Source organism: Dendrobates tinctorius, unplaced genomic scaffold (genome assembly GCF_039654945.1).
Source record: "Dendrobates tinctorius isolate UK_male_01 unplaced genomic scaffold, ASM3965494v1 ptg000127l, whole genome shotgun sequence".
In the NCBI taxonomy this organism is placed as follows: Eukaryota; Metazoa; Chordata; class Amphibia; order Anura; family Dendrobatidae; genus Dendrobates; species Dendrobates tinctorius.
The window spans coordinates 741944-757213 of record NW_027361795.1 but is presented as its reverse complement, the minus strand read 5'-3'; the positions used below and the strand labels follow the sequence as shown (position 1 = coordinate 757213).

At 47.1% G+C, this 15270-nt stretch overlaps 1 protein-coding gene across 4 annotated transcripts in view; it reads right to left on the bottom strand.

Moving 5' to 3' along the window:
* LOC141047368 (uncharacterized) overlaps positions 1-15270 on the bottom strand; it is a 254251-nt gene that overhangs the window by 129088 nt on the left and 109893 nt on the right. The window contains exon 1 of one of the 4 annotated variants that reach the window (XM_073542414.1): positions 3692-3742. The exons of the other annotated variants lie outside the window; for them this stretch is intronic. The gene's annotated coding sequence lies outside the window, so the exon portion shown is untranslated. Of the gene's footprint in view, positions 1-3691; positions 3743-15270 lie in introns of those variants that run through there. 4 annotated transcript variants of the gene reach the window in all.

Here is a 15270-nt window from a genome sequence, read left to right as displayed (position 1 = left end):
CAGCTGTTGGTTCCAGGGCCATACCAGCAGAGAATTCTAGACATGGCCCATTCGCATATTTTGGGGGGGACATCGGGGGGTGAAGAAAATGCAGGAGAGAATACTGCAGAGGTTCTATTGGCCGGGATGTTATCGGAGATCCTGAATTATTGTAGGTCCTGCCCCACCTGCCAGATAACCACTCCCTCTGTGTGCTTCAAAAGTGCTCTAGTCCTGTTACTGGTAATAGAGATTCCATTTGAGTGAATTGCCACGGATCTAGTAGGTCCTCTAGTTAAGTATGCATGAGGGCACCAATATATCCTAGTGGTCATAGACTATGCGACCCGGTACCCTGAAGCAGTACCCCTAAGGTACTCTTTGACTAAGAGTATCGCCAGGGAACTTTTCCATATTTTTGATAGGATGGGCCTGCCAAAGGAGATTCTGACAGACCAGGGAAGCCCCTTCATGAGCAAGGTTATGAAATAACTCTGTAGGGTGTTCCAGATTGCCCATCTGCGAACCTCAGTGTACCATCCACAGACCGACGGCCTAGTAGAGTGCTTCAATAAAACCTTGAAAGCCATGCTCAAAAAGGTCACTGAGGAGGACCGTCGAGACTGGGACTACCTGCTTCAGTTTCTGCTCTTCTCCATCAGGGAAGTTCCCCAGGCCTCTACTGACTTCTCGTCGTTCAAGCTCCTGTATTGTCGACATCCACGAGGGCTCCTGGACATCGCCATGGAAATGTGGGAAGCTGAGGTCACGCCACACTGGCGCATCATAGAGCATGTCGCACAGCTGCAGGAGAGAATGGCAAAAATGATGCCTATTTTGAAGGAGCATCTTCTCCAAGCACAGGAGGCACAGGCAAAGGTGTATAACCGAACAGCAAGGCTTAGACAGTTCCAGCCAGAGGACCGCATGCTAGTTCTTATCCCCACGGTAGAGAGCAAGCTCCTAGTCGAGTGGCAAGGCCCATACGAGGTGGTGGAAAAACTGGGTGAAGTTAATTACAAAGTATACCAGCTGAGGCGAAGGAAGCCCCACCAGGTCTATCATGTGAACTTGCTAAAATCCTGGCGACAATGAGAATCGCGGGACACCCCTTGCCTGGGAGCCAGTCCCAAAGTAACCATGGACGATGTCACCATTGCAGAGACTCTGATGCCAGCCCAGAGGCAACAGTGTCGGGAACTGTTGCAGTGGAACTTGGACCTACTCTCAGAGTTGCCAGGGCGTACACAGGTGGTTGAACATGACGTGTTGACAGAACGGCACGTAAGGCTGAACCTCAAGCTCTATAGAATTCTGGAAGCATGGAGAGAGGTGATATACAATGAGGTGATGAGGATGCTAGACCTTGGGGTGATAGAAGAGTCGATAAGTGGATGCTCAAGTCCCATCGTCCTCATACTGAAGCCTGATGGTGAGTGGCATTTCTGCAATGACTACCACAAGCTGAATTAAGTTTTTAGTTTTGATGCTTACCCGATGCCTCGTGTGGATGAACTCATTGAGAGACTTGGACCTGCGAGGTATATTACAACCCTGAACCTGACAAAGGGCTATTGGCAGATCCCCATGTCCCAGAGTGCCAAGGAGAAGACGGCCTTCTCGACACCTGATGGGTGTTTTCAATACACCAGGATGCCCTTGGGTCTGCAGGGGGCCGCGGCCACCTTCCAGAGGGCGATGGATCACATCCTGGCTCTGCATAAGAAGTATGCCGCAGCGTACCTCGATGACATAGTGGTCTTTAGCCCTGACTGGGCTAGTCAAATGCCAAAGGTACAGGCAGTTCTGGATGCTTTAAGAAATACGGAGTTCACGATAAATGCGAAAAAATGTGCCATAGGGAAGGAAGAGGCCAAGTACCTAGGCTATGTCGTTGGGAGAGGCAAAATTAAGCCACAAATCAACAAGATCGAGGTGATTCTAGAGTGGCCGCAACAGCTTTCAAAGAAGCAAGTTAGGGCGTTTCCTAGCATTGTGAGGTACTATTGGTGATTTATTCGGAAATTCGCTATGATCGCTGTGCCATTGACAGATCTTCTTAAAGGTACCAAATCGATGATAGTTAAATGGACTGATGATACAGAGATGGCGTTCTAGGAACTGAAGAGAACTCTGCATAAACATCTGGTTTAGGTCATACCAGACTTTAGCAAAGAGTTTGTAGTTCGGACGGATGCCTCAGAAGTTGGCTTGGGAGCCGTGCTGTCTCAAGTAATAAGTGGAGCACATCCCATCCTATATTTGAGCCGTAAGCTCTTGCCATGCGAGAAGAACTACGCCATCGTCAAGAAGGAGTGTCTAGCCATAAAATGGGCCGTGGATACATTGAGGTATTATCTACTAGGCCAGAGGTTCAAACTTGTGTCCGAATATGCCCCTCTGAGTTGGTTAAGAGAAAAAGGATAAGAACGCATGGATGACTAGGTGGTTTTTAGGCCTCAAGGATTTCAAGTTCCATGTAGAACACATGCCCCGGAAGTCACATGGAAACGAAATGCCCTCTCTCGAATTCCCTGTTTGGTGTCTGAAAGTGCCAAAGCTCCCTTCTTTGGGCAGAGGGAGGGAATATGTGACAGGGTCACTGGCACTGTATGTGAGGGGAGATACGTGTCACAGAGATTGCTTTCCCCCATGATCTAGAAACCCATAAGTTTCTTTTCAGCATGATATGTGCTGAAGGAGTGAAGCAGCCATGTTATGGGCAGGCTTCTAGGTGAGTAGGTAAGAGATAGGCGGGACGCCTACTCAACATATCTCCACCTCAAGGTTTGTGGCTGTGGAAATGAATGTCCAGCCAGTCTTTTTTTCCTCTGTGTTGTGTAGAGGCAAAGAAGCCTCTAGGCTGACGCTCCTGTGAGATCTGCCCTATGTGTTGTCCCAGAAGTGCAGTGCAGGACTAAGGCTGGTCTCACACTTGCGTTTTTTTGCGCTGCTTTTTAGCGCAAAAAAAGCATGCTTTTTTCCCCATACTTTAACATGGGTGGGCATATGTGCGCATACATATGCGCACGTACGCGTTTGTATGCTTATGCGTTTTTTTTGCAGTGTGCGCTCGGGCGCACAAAATGCATCCTGTTGCATTTTTTGTGCGTCCGACTTGCCCCCAAAAAACGCATGCGCATGCAATGCGTTTTTTTTTACAGCAAAACACCCATTAAAGTCTATGGGTGCACATACGTGCGCATTGTAATGCGCATGTATGCGCAAAAAAAGCATGCTTTTTAAAAAAAAAATGCACCAAAAAACACACACAAACGCATGATGCATTTTTTCATACATTTGTGTGTGCAAAAAACGTGCAGCAAAAAACGTGCAGCAAAAAAACACAAGTGTGAAAGTAGCCTTAGTATGAACGGTTTATTTTCTTTTGAGCCAGAAAGGCTGTTTTTCTGTTACGATTTTGGGTTTTTGGTTTATGATACAATAAACCACCCAGAGACCTTAACCCCATGTGTGCCTGTGTCTACCTCGAGGATCAGCTAAGAGAGCTGACCTTCCACAATATATATGTGTTGTATAATTTATGTGTAATGTGAATGCACTGTATACCTACCTGTGTGTGATGTATGTAAAGTGTACTGTAAGTAGTATGTTTATTTGCATCATATATAGTATGTCAGGAACACCGCACTACACTCGCTCACTGAGCCAGTGCGCATGTCCTGAGTACAAAACCAGTGCTCAAAGATACCTGTGGAGCAGGGCAGCAGCGGTAACAATGCGTGCCTCAGACTATCAGTGTCAGGATCCTGTCAGCGCTGGAAAGTAAAGATGCACAGGACCTGTGGACGCTGAAGTTAGCAAGCAGGCAAAGGACCTATGGTCATGTGACTGCAAGGGGGCGGGGCTTAGCATCCTTCTTTCAGAGATGGCACGACACCATACAACAACTCAGAGTCAGGCAAAACGGAAGTCATACACAGTACGGTCAAACGAGGTACAGGAGGGATATACAGTTGGGAGGTCAGACAAAGCCAAGGGTCATACACAAGAGGGCAGCGCGGTACCAAAGGGACGAGCAGAGAATAGTCAAGTCACAAGCAGAGAGTCATACACGAGAGAGCGGTGCGGTACAAAAGGGACAGGCAGAACTCGTAACAGGGACAGAACTGGATCAAAACCAAACAAGCAGCAAGTAATCAGGCACAAGGCACACGTACACAAGAGGTCAACTAACTCAGCCGAGGGCAGAAGTATAACTGACACCGGACCTAGGTCTAGTGAGCATTAAATAGCTGCCCTCTGTCAGAGAGAGGCAGAAACAATTAACCCCCTGTTTGACCAGAACGGGCCAAAGCGAAACCCCGTCCAGGATCATGACAGTACCCTCCTCTCAATGGGGGGGCCACTGGACCCCCAGGTCTTTCAGGATACTTGACGTGAAAGGCCCGGACCAACCGATCTGCATGAACCGATCAAGCAGGAACCCACGACCGTTCTTCAGGACCGTAGCCTTTCCAATGTACCAGATACTGAAGGGCACGACGGACCAACCTAGAGTCGACAATTCGTTCCACCTCGTACTCAGACTGCCCGTTTACCAAAACCGGTGGCGGGGAGGCTGATGATCCCTCCCCACAGGACCTCACAGGTTTCAAAAGGGTCCTATGGAAAACATTGGGGATCCGTAGAGATGGTGGGAGACGCAACCGAAAAGCTACCGGGTTAACCGCTTCTATAATTTCATAGGGACCAATAAATTTAGGTCCAAGCTTCGCAGAGGGGACCTTGAGCCTTATATTCTTGGTAGATAACCATACCTTATCCCCCATCAGAAACACCGGTCCCACGGATCGTTTTTTGTCTGCAAAAAATGTAAATTTATCCTGGGCCTTCGTAATGTTACTCTGGACCTCCCGCCATACCTCCCCCAACCGCTGGATAGTCTCATCCGCCCCAGGGCACCCAGAGATCAAACGGGAAAATTCTCCAAAATGAGGATGAAACCCATAATTGCAGAAAAAGGGAGATGTACCCGTAGACTGGTTAAAGCGGTTGTTAAACGCAAACTCGGCCAACGGTAACACAGAACACCAATCATCCTGCCGGGCTGAGGACAAGCAATGCAGAATTTGCTCCAGAGACTGATTGGTCCGCTTGGTCTGCCCATTAGTCTCTGGATGATAAGCGGATGAAAAGGACAGACCAATACCCAACCTCTTACAAAAAGTCCTCCAAAATCTGGAAACAAACTGCACTCCTCTATCAGACACCACATTCAAGGGTACCCCATGCAACCGCACCACATGCTCAACAAACAATCTGGACAATGTTTCCGCATTAGGTAGAGCTGCCAATGGTACAAAATGTGCCTGTTAACTAAACCTGTCTACCACAACCCAAACAGTGGTATTACCCTTGGAGGGGGGAAGGTTGGTGATGAAATACATGGACAAATGCGTCCATGGTCTCTCAGGAACTGGCAGTGGTACCAATTCCCCGGCCGGCCGGTTATGGGGGGGTTTTTGCACGGGCACAAACATCACATGCAGACACATATTCCCCAACATCAGAGGCTAAAGAAGACCACCAGAATACTCTAGCAATGGCCTTCCAGGTAGCCGAGATCCCTGGATGTCCACCCAGAACTGAGTCATGGAACTCCTGGAGGACCATGAGACGAAACTGAGCTGGCACAAAAAGTTTATCCACCGGCTTAGCCAGAGGTGCAAGAGACTGGGCTTCCCGAATCTCCCGTTCCAACATATTAGAGACACCTGCCACCACCACCCCAGGCTGAAGAATGGAGGATGGAGGTTCGGGGGGGACACCGAATCAAGACTGCGTGACAAGGCATCAGCTCTGACATTTTTGGACCCTGGCCGAAAAGTGATCGAGAAGTTGAATTGGGAAAAAAAAGTGACCATCTAGCCTGTCTGGGAGTCAACCTTTTAGCTGACTCAATGTAAGCTAGGTTTTTGTGATCCGTAATTACTGTTATAGGATGGACAGCCCCCTCCAAAAAATGTCTCCATTCTTCAAAGGCCAACTTTACGGCCAGAAGTTCTCGATTCCCAACATCATAGTTTCTCTCCGCGGAGAATTTCTTTGAGAAAAAGGCGCAAGGTCTCAAATTGGTCAAAGTGGCGGGTCCCTGGGACAATACCACCCCCACCCCCACCTCTGAGGCGTCTACTTCAACGATAAATGGTTCAGACTGGTCCGGTTGAATAAGAACCGGAGCAGACATGAAACATTTTTTCAAAAACTGAAACGCCGCTATCGCTGCGGCTGACCAATTCTTGATATCGGCCCCCTTTTGAGTCTTGTCTCTGAGGGGTTTAACCACCTGTGAGAACCCTCTTATAAACTTGCGATAATTGGCGAATCCTAGGAAACGCTGCAGAGTCTTTAAATCACAAGGTTGAACCCAATCGACAATGGCCTGCACCTTATTAGGATCCATGCGATACCCCTCAGCAGACACAATGAATCCCAGAAAAGACAGCTCCTGAACAAAAAATAAACATTTCTCCAGTTTAGCAAAGAGACAGCTCTCTCGAAGCCTTTGGAGAACTGCCCGAACATGGCCAATGTGAGCCTGTTTATCAGGAGAGTAGATCAAAATGTCATCCAAATACACCACCATAAACCGTCCAATAAAATCGGAAAACACGTGATTTATGACATTTTGGAAGACCGCTGGAGCATTGGTCAGACCGAAAGGCATGACCAAATTTTCAAACAACCCTTCAGTAGTGAGAAAAGCAGTTTTCCACTCATCTCCCTCCCGGACTCGGATGTGGTTATGCGCTCCCCTTAGATCTAATTTCGAAAACCACTTAGCTCTGGACAACTGGTTGTATAAATCAGGAATAAGTGGGAGGGGATACGTATTCCTCACAGTTATCTTATTTAACTCACGAAAATCGAGGCGTGGGCGTAAACCACTGTCTTTTTTCTTTACAAAAAAGAACCCCGCCGCCACGGGAGAAACAAAAGGATGAATGTGTCCCTTACGGAGACTCTCGGAAATGTATTCCTTTATCGCAGCCTGTTCTGGACCCGAAAGGTTATACAAGCGGGCCTTGGGCAATTTAGCACTTGGAACCAGGTCAATGGCACAATCAAAAGGGCGGTGTGGTGGTAAAACCTCAGCCTCTTTTTCAGAGAAAACATCCGTATAGTCTTTTAGGCACTCCGGAATACCTTCCAGACTCACGGACGACACAGACACAGTAACCAGACATTTTTCAGAACAATAGGGACCCCATTTAGCAATGTCCCGAGATTCCCAATTGATCACTGGATTATGTAATTGCAACCAGGGGAACCCCAACACTAGTCCCGCAGGCAGGTTGTCCATAATAAAACATGAAATATGTTCCTGGTGTAAGGAGAAACTCTTCTGTACGAAATATGACATCATTTTTTGCCATTGGTGTTTTGTCAATGGCAACAACGTGAATAGGAGTCTCCAACCTAACTGTCCCTAACTTACACCTGGACACCAAGTCAGAGTCAATAAAGTTTAACGACGATCCACAATCCACAAAAGCAGAAGTGGTTCTGGAGACATTCCCACAACAAAGTTCCACTTGTAACATCATTTTGGAAAATGGAGAAAAGGGTACCTGAGAGCCTGAGTGACCTCCACGGCAATCACCCGGGCTCAGTCGCTTGCAGGTTGGTGGACAAGAAGGGCAATTCTTTTTCCAATGTCCAGAATCTCCACAGAAAAAACAGCATTTTCCAAAACGCCGTTGTCTCTTTCCTTTCTCCTTGAAGTCGATAGTTCCCATCTCCATGGTTTCCAATGTAAGACTGGCTCCCCTTCCTTGAGAAAATAATGGGGTTTTGACCTGCATCACTCCCCTGGCCCGTAGCCTGCGATCCATTCGGACGGCTTGTGTCATAGCCTCCTCCAGGGAATCAGGCGGAGGGTGGAGAGCCAAGGCATCTTTCAGGTGTTCAGACAGGCCTCTACGGAACAAACCCTGGAGGGCGGCATCATTCCAGCAGACCTCAGCAGCCCAGCGTCTGAACTCTGAACAGAACCACTCGGCTGAGTGCTTCCCCTGACACACACTCATCACCCTGTCCTCAGCCATACGCATCTGATCAGGCTCATCATAAATATGCCCCAAGGCTTCAAAAAATGCCTCCACAGTCATACACTCAGGGCCAGTGGTAGGAAGGGAGAAAGCCTATGCCTGGGGAGCTCCCCTTAACAGAGACATAATGACCCCTACTCTCTGACTTTCATCCCCCGAGGAGTGTGGTCTCAAGGGAAAAAAAGCTTACAGCCCTCCTTGAACACTTTGAATTCCCTTCTATCACCAGAAAAAGTATCCGGTAACTTAACCGGAGATTCAGGGGAAATTACTGTAACCTCCCGAGCCCCTGATGATAAAACTCCCTGCACAGTGTCAGCGATCAGCTGCTGAGACTGAGCCAGACTGAGCCAGGGCTAGTTGTTCCCCTAGGAGTCTCTGAGACATCTAAGTCAGGTGCTTTACCTGCTCAGAAAGAGCGTGCATAGGATCCATCACACACACAGGAGAAAGGGAGCAGAGAAAAAAAATGGTAATGGTCAGTTATAATGTCAGAAACACCGCACTACACTCGCTCACTGAGCCAGTGCGCATGTCCTGAGTACAAAAACAGTGCTCAAAGATACCTTTGGAGCAGGGCAGCAGTGGTGACAATGCGTGCTTCAGACTATCAGTGTCAGGATCCTGTCAGCGCCGGAAAGTAAAGATGCACAGGACCTGTGGATGCTGAAGTTAGCAAGCTGGCACAGGACCTACGGTCATGTAACTGCAAGGGGGCGGGGCTTAGCATCCTTCTTTCAGAGATGGCAGGACACCATACAACAACTCAGAGTCAGGCAAAATGGAAGTCATACACAGTACGGGCAAACAAGGTACAGGAGGGATATACAGATGGGAGGTCAGACAAAGCCAAAGGTCATACACAAGAGGGCAGAGCGGTACCAAAGGGACGAGCAGAGAATAGTCAACTCACAAGCAGAGAGTCATACACGAGAGAGCGGTGCGGTACAAAAGGGACAGGCAGAACTCGTAACAGGGACAGAACCGGATCAAAACTAAACAAGCAACAAGTAATCAGGCACAAGGCACACGTACATCAGAGGTCAACTAACTCAGCCGAGGGCAGAAGTTTAATTGACACCGGACCTAGGTCTAGTGAGCATTAAATAGCCGCCCTCTGCCAGAGAGAGGCAGAAACAATTAACCCCCTGTCTGACCAGATGGGCCAAAGCGAAATCCCATCCTGGATCATGACACAGTAGAAGTTATTTGTATTCATCCAGATCAGCGCTAAAACATAGTACATGATACATGGTACTCAAAGTACTTTACACTTTGAGCATCTGTGATCTAGAAGGTACTATGTTTGTGTACAGTGTAGCAACACTATCAGTGTTGGTGGTATACTATATGTATGTGTGCAGTATGTACTGCATTTAGTAGCAGGTACCTCTATTAGTTTCAACATCCCCATTGACACTTCCACCTCAGCTACCTCTAAACTTTTATCACTGACTGCCTCCTTTGGCCTCAATCAATGGTCCTCTACGGCCACTCACAAAGATGGTCACACGCTGGACCTTATCTTCACCTGTCTCTGTTCCTTCACTAATCTCACTAACTCATCCCTCCCCCTGTCTGACCACAACCTATTGACATTCTCTTTCCTCTCCTCTCCTACGCTCACCCTCGCAGAAATCTCAAACACCTCAATTTACAAGCACTCTCTGAGTCCCTTCTCCCTCTCACAGACATAGCTTCCCTTCATGACACAGATGCTGCTGCCACCTTCTATAACACCACAATAACAGCAACACTTGATTTGGCTGCCCCCCTCACACAGAGCAAAACTAGAACAATCAACAGGCAGCCCTGGCTGACCAGCCTGACCAAAGAACTGAGACAGGTTTCCAGGGCTGCTGAGCGGAGATGGAAGAGAACCCGTTCTACCGAGCACTTCAACGCATACAAGCAGTCCCCTGCCAGCTTGAAGTACACAATCTCTGCCGTAAAGCAAACTTACTTTGCATCCCTCATATCCTCACTGTCTCACAACCCTAAACAGCTTTTCAACACTTTCAATTCTCTACTCCATCCCAGAGCACCTCCTCCCTCTCCTCTCATTTCTGCTGAAGACTTTGCCTCCTTCTTTAAGCAGAGGATCGATACAATCAGAGAAAGCTTTGGCCCGCAGCCCCCAATGCCCCTCTTAGCCACTGAGCCCTGTTCTTCCAAAGCCAGCTTCTCCACCATGACAGAAGATCAGCTCTCCACCCACCTGTCAAGATCATACCTCACCACTTGTGCGCTTGACCTGCTGCCGTCCCACCTCATCCCTAACTTTGCCACAGTCTTTATCCCAACTCTAACACACCTCTTCAACCTTTCACTTACAAATGGTGTCTTTCCCTCATCTTTCAAACATGCCTCAATCACACCCATCCTCAAAAAGCCCTCCCTTGACTCATCCTCTGTGTCTAACTATCGCCCGATGTCTCTTCTCCCTTATGCCTCAAAACTACTGGAACAGCATGAATATCTTGAACTGTCCTCCCACCTTTCCTCCTGTTCCCTCTTTGACCGGTGACAATCTGGCTTCTGACCGCATCACTCAACTGAATCTGCCCTAACTAAAGTCACTAACGACCTACTAACCACCAAAAGCAAGCGACACTACTCTGTCCTCCTTCTCCTGGACCTGTCTTCTGCCTTCAACACCGTGAACCATTCCCTCCTGCTACAGATTCTCTCATCTCTTGGCATCACAGACTTGGCCCTATCCTGGATCTCATCATACCTAACAGACCGATTATTTAGTGTCTACCTCTCACACACCACCTCCTTACCTCGCCCCCTGTCTGTCGGTGTTCCTCAAGGCTCAGTCCTAGGACCCCTACTCTTCTCCATCTACACCTTCGGCCTGGGACAGCTCATAGAATCCCAATGGCTTGCAGTATCACCTCTATGCCGATGACACGCAGATCTACCTATCTGGACCTGACCTCACCTCCTTACTGACCAAAATCCCACATTGTCTGTCTGCTATTTCAGCCTTCTTTTCTGCTTGCTTTCTCAAACTGAACATGGACAAAACAGAATTCATCATCTTTCCCCAATCCCACTCTACCCCTCCACCAGACCAATCTATCAATGTCAATGGCTGCTCGCTTTCTACAGTCCCGAACACTCGGTGCCTTGGGGTGATCATCGACTCTGCACTCTCTTTCAAACCACATATCTAAGCCCTTGCCTCCTCCTGCCGCCTCAAACTCAAAAATATTTCCACGCGTTCCTCAACCATGAAACCACAAAAACACTAGTGCATGCCCTTATCGTCTCCCGCCTCGACTACTGCAACCTCCTACTCTCTGGCTTCCCCTCCAGCACTCTGGCACCACACCAGTCCATTCTACACTCTGCTGCCCAACTAATCCACCTATCTCCCCGCTATTCCCCAGCCTCCCCCTATGCCAGGCCCTTCACTGGCTTCCTATTGTTCAGAGGCTCCAGTTCAAAACCCTAACCATGACATACAAAGCCATCCACAACCTGTCTCCTCCATAAATCTGTGACATGGTCTCCCGGTACCTTCCCGACGCAACCTTCGATCCTCTCAAGATCTCCTTCTCTACTGCCCCCTCATCTCTTCTTCCCACAATCGCATACAAGACTTCTCCCGTGCTTCCCCCATACTCTGGAACTCTCTGACGCAACACATCAGACTCTCACCAACAGCGGAAACCTTCAAGAAGAACCTGAAGACCCACCTGTTCCAACAAGCCTACAGCCTGCAATGATCCTCAGTCTACTGAACCACTGCACAACCAGCTCTACCCTCTCCTAGCGTATCCTCATCCATCCCTGTAGACTGTGAGCCCTCGCGGGCAGGGTCCTCTGTCCTTCTGTACTTGTGTGTCCCTTGTTTTGCACATGTTTATTGTACTTGTCTATATTCCCCTTTTCACATGTAAAGCGCCATGGAATAAATGGCGCTATATAAATGTATAATAATACCGTATATACTCGCGTATAAACCGAGATTTTTAGCCCATTTTTTGGGGCTGAAAAGTCCCCCTCTCGGCTTATATGTGAGTCATATACCTGAGGTCGGCGGGGGAGGGGAGGCGGGGGTGTCAGAGATCATACTTACCCCCTCCTGGCGCAGTCTCTGCAGCCCCCCTGCTTGTCCCATGGTCTGCGGTGCCTGCCTTCAGCGGTCACGTGGTACCAATCATTACAGACATGAATATGCACATATGTCTTTAATGAGCGGTATCATGTGACCGCTGAAAGCTGGTGCAGGAGACCCTGGGAGAACGGGGCTGCAGAGACCGCGCCAAGAGGGGGTAAGTATAGTGATATTAACCTGTCCCCATCCCCACGCTGCTCACCACTGTCTGTCATGTCCTCTGTTTGTTATGTTCAGGTCAGAGGGCGTGGTGACGTTGTTAGTGCGCGCTGTTCCCTCTGCTGCCTGAACGTCACTGAGAGATGACGTGGCAGACAGCGGTGAACAGTGTGGGAATGTGGACAGGTGAATATCTCAGGTGCCAGGTCCTGAGCCAGCAGCGATGGAGAGGTGAGTATGTCTTTTTTTATTTGCAGCAGCATATGGGGATTATTCTGTCGAGCATCTTATGGGGGCCTATTCTGTGGAGCATCTTATGGGGGTATATTCTGTGGAGCATCTTATGGGGGCATATTCTGTGGAGCATCTTATGGGGGCATACTCTGTGGAGCATCTTATGGGGGCATATTCTATGGAGCATCTTATGGGGGCATATTCTATGGAGCATCTTATGGGGCATCTTATGAAGGCATAATCTATGGAGTATCTTATGAGGCCATTATTAACCTTTATGGAGCATTATATGGGGTGTATTTTGTATGGAGCTTCTTATGGGGCCATCATGAACTGTATGGAGCATTATATGGGGCTCCTGATTCAATATGGATATTCAAAAACATTTAATCTACTGATGTCTCAATTAATTTTACTTTTATTGGCATCTATTTTTATGTTTGAAATTTACCAGTAGTTGCTTAATTTTCCACCCTAGGCTTATACGCGAGTCAATAAGTTTTCCCAGTTTTTTGTGGCAAAATTAGAGGGGTCGGCTTATACACGGGTCGGCTTATAGTTTAAATTTATGACGGGGGTGATTTCGCTAGGTTCAAGTTGTGTGCTCGCAAATGGCGGCGCACACTTGATCTTTGCACCAGAAGATGCCTAGCTATAGTTTTAAATAGAATTGCTGCTTTGAAAAGACCTGTATATGAAACATGATGTGAGGGCTTTTCAGTAGTCTGATAGCTAAGTGTGCTGAGTTCAAGAAATATTTTGTACTTAGCATAGATAATCTGTGACATTGTTTAACTGTTGGAAGGGAAGCTGCTTATAGAAAGTCGTAATGAGACTCCAGAAGCTGTTCTTTTGCTGACTCAGGTGTGATCCTAAGCTTTACCAGGACATGTAGATCTAACCTTATCCCAGTTTGAGACAATATTCTGTGAGTGTGGCTATACCCAATACCTGACCTTCATAGATTACATATTTAGTTGAATGTACATTTTCAATATTAATTCCAGCAATGCAATTAGTAGGGGAATAGATGTGTATCACGTAATAAGATTTTATATCTAGCAAAACTCTAATAGTATGGTATCTGCCCCATTTGGAAAAGATTGGTTCTACGGATTTCTGTATGGATTTTTATAAAATTGCTGAGGAAATTTGCACAGAAATTCCACAAGATGTAAAATGATTGAAGGATGAGTCTTGTTACGAATAATTACCAGAGGTTCCCTCAAAATCTTTACACCTCCAACTTTTTCAATGCTGGACCTTGATTTTAAGGGTGATTTTATTTCAAAAAATGTATGTGAGGGCCTTAAGGTACAACACCTAACTTCTCCAAACGATATGTAAAGATTTACATGAATCACCTGGGGGACCTTTATTGCTTTGGCAGGTCTTTGTGAACTAGGACAGCAGGATGACAAGTGGGGCAGATGTGGAGACATTGGGGGTCAGTGGGTGGTCTTGTCTGGTGACCCAAGACCGCACGGGCCAGGGCTCATCCCACTCTCCTTTTCCGTGGGCATCATACTTCTCAGACAATTCCAGGGTGAGGGTAAGAGAGTGTGGCAATAATTTATTGAACCACCAACAGACAATAATATATAAAACGGTCCCAGCAAACACTCCAGATGGTGTATAATTACAGAATTACAGAATCTTATCCTTCTGCGGACTCACTGGGATTAAAGCAGCTGTGACTTCGGGGATTCCAGGGCTTACTACCCCAACTAGTGGTCCCCTATTTTTAGTGGGCACCCACAGAGAGCAGTTAACGGCAAGCTTAGGAAGCTGACCGAGAGCAGTGAGGTAGTTGGCCACGTGACCTGATTGTCACAACCTGGATTCTTCAAAACGTCTCTGAGGGTTTAGCGATGGTCAATAGAGCAGATCTGTGTTCTTCTAGCTGGGGCTGTGGTCCCCTAAGCTGACATCCTGTAGAATATTCCTTTCTGTGGTTTTGTAAAGAGTCTTCGGTTTTCTCGGAAGGATGGAAAATCACTTTTTATATCTACTTCTGTGGGTCATCATCCACAGGTCAGGGGGAAGGTGGAACTCTAATTGTTTGAGTATTTAGCCAACCTGCATAGTTCATCCTGCTCTATTTTGCAGGTCAAAAGCAAACTAGTTTTCCTGGTACAATGTGTAATCAACAGATTAACAAACATCTATTGTTCAATTACCCTGCATCCCTGTCATCCAAAATAACAGATAAAAATTTACAACAAACATCAACTCAAAAGTCAATGTTAAATGCTCATACAAACAATAGTCTGTTTCTTGATCAACCAAAGAAAACACATAAACTCCAAAGTCAACATAAAGATAATAGCGTATATCTACTCATCTATTGAATTTACAGGATTAAGGATAAATGCAGTGTCATCACAGCAGGGTATAGCAGACAACACAGAGTCAGGAAAGAAACACAGTAACTGTATAGTAAATTTGGGACTTGCAGTAATGTTAGTATTGTGAGTATCTACAGAGAGAAATTTGTTATGCTTACAGCAGACAAAGCGTTAGTCAGCAAATAAATGGATAGCTGCTGACAGCAGTGGTGAAATAGTCCAGAGATGAGTATATTAAGATTACAGCAGAGAGATGATTAATTAAAGGTTTGAGCCATGAAGTAGATGCAGATGGAAGAACAAACAATAGTTTGCTGAGATGATTGCAAGCTGAGAGAACTGATAG